Here is a 5,959-nt window from a genome sequence, read left to right on the forward strand (position 1 = left end):
GCAAATGGGGCTTTACAGGGCCTGGCGGGGATCAATGGATCCAAGTGCCATGGCTGGGATCTATAGATCCAGTGCTTAAGAGTTTGGTGTGGGGAGAAACGGAAGTACCCTGAGAAAACCCACTTTCACTAGTCAGGACCAAAAAAAAAGCCCGGCTAGTGCCCGAGTGATAAACTATTGAAGGGATGAAGATCTGAAAAGAGACTGTAAAGTGAGATAGTTATACATAGAATAATATACTCTTCTTACCTTTACAGATGGTGTATTACAGGTATTACCTGTATTTATACAGGTGGTGTATTACAGGTATTACCTGTATTTATACAGGTGGTGTATTAGTGATGTTGTGTATCCTGTTGTATGGGAATAGATATTTACACCATGGTTCGGAGATTGTGGCATTTTTATGAAATTCGGCTGTGAGGGAGTTCTGGTGGGTGGCTTTTTTGTAATATATGGTGGCAAGTTTAGATATGCATTCTTGTACTATATGTAGTGAGGTGTATTTTTCTACATAGCAAGCTGGTGTGTAGTGAGGGAAGCGGTGGGCAAGACATATTACTCTGTTTTGAAGTATCAAACATTGGTTGTGATTCATGTTACAAGTCACCATTGAGTCATTGTCTATTAAAGGTCTGATAAACGTCTTGTAAATGTACATTATTATCTATGGTCTGTATCTGTGAGTGTGATGGCTTATTTTGTGGAGGTAAGTATTCTGGTTTTAATTTTCTTACTTATTTCCTTTAATGTGTGTGCCATGTTAGTTTAGGATTGATGGTTATGCCTAGGAATTTTGCAGATTTAGAGAAAGAGTGGGGGTATTGTAGAGGCTTAGTTTAGCTAATTTGACATGCTTTAGTCTTTTGTTTAACCTACGGAAGACTTGGGTTTTAGTGCGATTGAGTATTATTCTCCATTTGTTGCACTACTGTGTGATTTTGTCAAGGGCTATTTGAATTTTCTCTGCCATTAGTGGGGGGTCCCAGGAGATGCTCCATAGTGCCAAATCATCGGTGTATTGTGAGGCGTGCGTGAGGGGCATGGTTGGCTGCAGTAGATCGTTAACAAAGAGAGTATATAGCAAAGGGCTTAATAAGACAGACCCTTGCGGTACACCTGCATTGTACGTGAAGGGTTGTGAGAGTGACGTATTAATTTTGACTTTCACAAATCCACTAACTAGGAAGTTAGAAATCCGTTTACCGAATGTGGTTGGCATTTTATACTTCATTAATTTGTATTTGAGTCCATCGTGCCAGACCATGTCAAAAGCTTTTGTGTACATCTAGGAAAGTGGCAATAGTGGCTTGTAGTTTATTGAATCCAGTAAATGTGGTCTCTATTAAATGTATAAGGTGATCTGCAGTCTGTCTGTTTTTGCGACCTGCATTTTGAATGCGTGACAGTGTATTGTTGTTTTCTAACATCCATAATAACCTTGTTGTTATAATTTTCTCTAAAAGTTTGCCTGTGCAGTTGATTAAGCTGATGGGTCTGAAGTCACTTGGATTTTTTGATTGATTACCTTTTTTTTGGAATAACTGTTGATTTCCATGAATTATGGAGATAACCAGGGAAAAGGAATAGATTATATAGATTAGTGAGATGTGTTAGTGGTTTGGGGGATGCATTCTTTAGAACTATATTAGGGATTTTGTCTTCGCCAGGAGCTTTGTTTTAGAGATTTTTCAGGTGGATTTTGACTTCAGGTGTGGTTATAGGGGTAGATATGTCCTGTGATGAACTGGAAGTGTGGTGCTGGTGTATATTAACCGGGAGAAAGGTAGAAAAGGATTTAGTGTTAGCATTAACAAAGAAGTTTATTTTGTCCTGGTGCTTACTGTTGAATCTGGCATTCTGCAGGGTAACAAATGTTTTTGCGAAATAATGTCCAAATAGATCTGATTTTTGCTTATTGGTAGCGGCAGTGAGGTTTTCGTCAGAGATGTTGCCTGTATCATTGTTTTTTCGGCATAAACTTTTAAATGTTTTCCAGAAGGTAGACGGGTCAGGTTTAAGGTTATTGAGGTTATTACAAAAGTTGTTCCAATTATCATTTTGCTGGATTTTAATGAATTTTTCTATTTCGTTTTTGACTGAGTTAATATGGGTTTCTGGTGTTTATTAATTTTTTATGGAGCTTCCGTTTTGACAGAATTAGTTTATGTGTTTCGGTGTTAGTGACCAATGGTTAGGCGAGGTTTTTGTGTAATTTTGGGGAACTAACTTGTCTATGGTCTTGAGCCCCCCCCAGTGGCACAGCGGTATGTCTGCCGACTTACAACGCTAGAAACCGGGTTTCGATACCCGTGGTGGGCAGAGCACAGATAGCCCATTGTGTAGCTTTGTGCATAAATTCAAACAAGCAAGCTCTATGGTTTTGATTATGGCTTGTGAGATGTTCTGGTAGTATTGTTTGATTTCGTCTTTGGAGTTAGCATATGTTACAAGATCAGGTAAGTTATTGTCTAAATATTCATTAAGTAAGGACCAGTTAACTTTCTTAAAATTGGGGTTGTTTTTGGGGTGCTGGTCTTGGTTATTGGAGAGTGTCCAATTAGGGTTACTGATTTGGAAGTAAAGAGGATTATGGTCTCCTCTGATGTTTTCATTAGTTTTAAAATTATTTGTAAGGTGTACGATTGTTGGTGGGACTATGGCGAGGTCAATGATGCTTTATGTTCCATTGTGGTGTGTGTGTGTGTGTGTGTGTGGGTAGTAGAGTTATTGTTAATAACTGTTAAGTTATGTATTTGCGTAAAATTAGCGATAATTCTGCCAGTAGTGTTTGTGGTATATCCTTGAAGTAGGGGGTGAGAAGAGTTGAGGTCTTCGAGAATGATGACATTGTTGAATTTTGACATTATTGAGTTTAGAAAGGTAATGTCAGGTATTGTATAAGGTGATATGTGAATGGCTAGGAGGGTAAAATCGGGTAGTGATGGAGTTTTGATTTTGCATAATATGTGTTCGTGATAAGTAGGTGTGATATGGTTGATGAGAGTTAGATCAAGATTATTTTCGTGTAATAGTGCTATTCCTCTAGTATGTATACTTTTAGGCTTAGAAATACCTTGGTTGTTTGGAAGGTGGAAATTAGAGCTACTGTTTAGTAGGCTTTCATTAATGGTAATTACTGAGGTATTTAATTTATTACTTAAATCTAGTAATTCATACTTCTTATAGCTGAGACCGCCTTGAACGTTAACATGTAATAAAGTCAAAGAATTGTGTGACTTACCTATGAACACTGATCTGGAAACCAACTTGAGATTTGTTCGTTTAGTGATTCTGTGTGATTCCTTGAACCTTGAGATGATGGTGGGCTGAGTTACTTTGTCATCTTCTGGGTTGGCAACATGACATCTACGATGAAGGCAATTAGGCCGGCTGGGTGGAGAACTTGCCAGTTTGTTGTAGGTGCTTGTTGTTGCCGAGTTTGTTGAGTTGAATGCTTGGCTACTGAGGCGAAGGTGATGGTAGTCTGAGGAGGCTGGGGTCCTGGCTAGTTGGGAGCTCTGGTGTTGAACTGTGGGTGCTGAGGTAGGGGTGGGAAATGCTGGCTCATGGAAGGTGTGGGAGGTCAGGGTGTGCGTGTAGACAGCTTTGCCCTACTTCCCGCGATGAACTGAAATTTTGGACAACCGTGGTAGCAGGCCACATGTTGTCTACCACAGTTGCTGCATGTCGTGTTGGTTCTGTTTTTTGGGCACTCGTTGACCTGATGTTTACTGGCACATCTTACACATCAGGCCTTGGCAGTGCAGTTGTAGCATTGGAGGACTGGTGGGCTCGAGAAGTTTGGTTCTTTCAGCTTGAGTCTTTTGATCCAAAGTGTGATGCTGTCTTCGAGGATCTATGTGGCTTGCTTGGCGTCTGTTAGTGTGATCCAGACTAGTGGTGTAAATTCCTGGGTTTTTGAGGACTTAATACGAGAGAAGTTAAGAAACTTCTCTTCTTTGTAGCAGAGTTCTTCATCAATCTCTAGGTCTGTAGTGTCGATTTGAATGCCTTGGATGATTAGGGTTTTCATCAGGCTCGTTGTCTGTTGGGACATTAGGTTTGATAGGGCAACTGTTGAATGCATCTGTGGGCCATGATTTCAGTAGTATAAAGTAATCCTTGGGGTAGTTGCACTTGATGATGATGCCTCCTCGGGGTAGTCGGTGGATGTTGCTAAAAGTGATGCTAGGAAAAAGGCGGCAGAGTTCTGATGCTACTTGTGGTTGTCTGAGGGTTGCTGGGATTTCTTCGACAACAATGGCAGGTGTATGTTTTGAGGTTTGAGCGGAGTCTGTGTTCTTCTGGGTTTGAGAGGCTGGGGAGTGGCAAGTTGTGTGATGCGGCAGTGATAGTTGAGATGGCTGATAAGGAAGAGTCCGAATTGGCATCATAAGTAATGGCTGTATTGCTCTGAAGCAGAAAGTGGTTGACCCTGGGAGCGGGTCGTTGGATGTGTTTTCTTCTTCTTGCTAGTACAGCTCACACTCATGATGGCTGGGCAGCACTAGGAAATGCACTTTGGCTAGTTAGACTTGAGAAAGTCTGTTTATGACACAGGTATGGAGTAGTCACAAACTGTAATGTAATAATGGGTCAGAACACTTTGTTCAAACTAAGCACTTAGTCCTGATAAGGACTGTTTGAAAAACGTAAGAACTTTTGTGTCAGTATGTGGACGAGTGAGAGAAAAAACACTTTTTCTCTGTACGAAATCCAAATTCCCACCACCACCATGTTCCGTCCAGGAGGATCTGTGTGGCTTGCTTGGCATCTGGTAGTGTGTGCACTATCGTTTGGACTAACCTTGGCCTTTTATGTGTTTTGTGGGGTGGTAAAAACTGTTGCCTGACATCTTCACTTGTTGGGTCTTTGCATTGTCATTACATGGACAACTGGCTCCTGCTCATTTCTTCTCGTTCACAATCCAGGGACCACACTTGTATACTCTTACACAAAACAGCACGGGTGGGACAGCTGGGGACACCTCATATCAATGTCTTTGCCACCCACTGGAACAACAAACTTCCTTCCTTTTGGTCCTCCATTCCACATCCAATAGCTCTTGGGGTAGATGCATTCGTCAAGATTTGGGGAGTCTTCACATCAATGCTTACCCTCCTAATCGACTCCTCAACAGAGTTCTATCTCTAAACTAAACCACTCTATGTCTAGTCCTCCTGGTGGCTCTGTTTTTGCTGATGCAATCTTGGTTCCAAAGTGTTAACCTTTGCTTGTGCAACCACCTCCCCTACCCTTACCTCTGTCTGAATCCATAATCTGTCAACCTAGGTCAAACAATGTTCATCCAGACATCACCATCCTTATTCCTGCATGTCTTTTGTTATATCCGTTGCATCATCCCAGAGACTGACTCCACATGTTGCTGTTTCCTTTCCCAATCTATAAGACCTTCTTCCATGTCAATTTAGCAGAGCCGATAGTCTATCTTCTGCTTTTGGTCTTTTTGGCATGGTTTGCATCCTTCCCACCCTTCCATTCCTCATCTTTCCCAATTCTTCACCTGATTGTTTGACAAAGACTTATCCCTGTTTAGCTATCAGATGGCCTTTTCAAACACCTTCTGTTTCTCCAAGTTTTTGTCTTCCCCTGTCATTTCCCCCCCTATTCTGCTCCTTTTGTTTCATACCTCCTCATCCTATATCCAGACTTGTCCTTCCTCCCTAAAACCTCTACTGCTCCTGAAGGTGGTTTGGCTTTCACACAGCTCTTTTTTTTTTTACCTTCCATCTCAATCTTCCTATCCCAATCAGCCTTTTGAGAAGGAGAAAACAGGAATTTAACAAAATATCTGTTTGAGGTGATCATTCAGTTGTAGGAGGTGTTATATGGTACAAATTGCCTCTTTTGGGGTTCATGATCCCAACATTTTATTCCCTAGAACCCTCCTGTTTCCCATGGTCTATCCCTTGTCTCACTTACTGGTTGGGTTCTT

The 5,959-nt window shown here is 41.3% G+C and overlaps 1 protein-coding gene across 1 annotated transcript in view; it reads left to right on the forward strand.

The window, feature by feature from the left end:
• LOC106467848 (protein canopy homolog 2-like) overlaps positions 1–5,959 on the forward strand; it is a 30,189-nt gene that overhangs the window by 22,969 nt on the left and 1,261 nt on the right. The gene's annotated exons all lie outside the window — the stretch shown is intronic.

The sequence above is a fragment of the Limulus polyphemus genome, unplaced genomic scaffold (assembly GCF_000517525.1).
Source record: "Limulus polyphemus unplaced genomic scaffold, Limulus_polyphemus-2.1.2 Scaffold2765, whole genome shotgun sequence".
Lineage (NCBI taxonomy): Eukaryota > Metazoa > Arthropoda > Merostomata > Xiphosura > Limulidae > Limulus > Limulus polyphemus.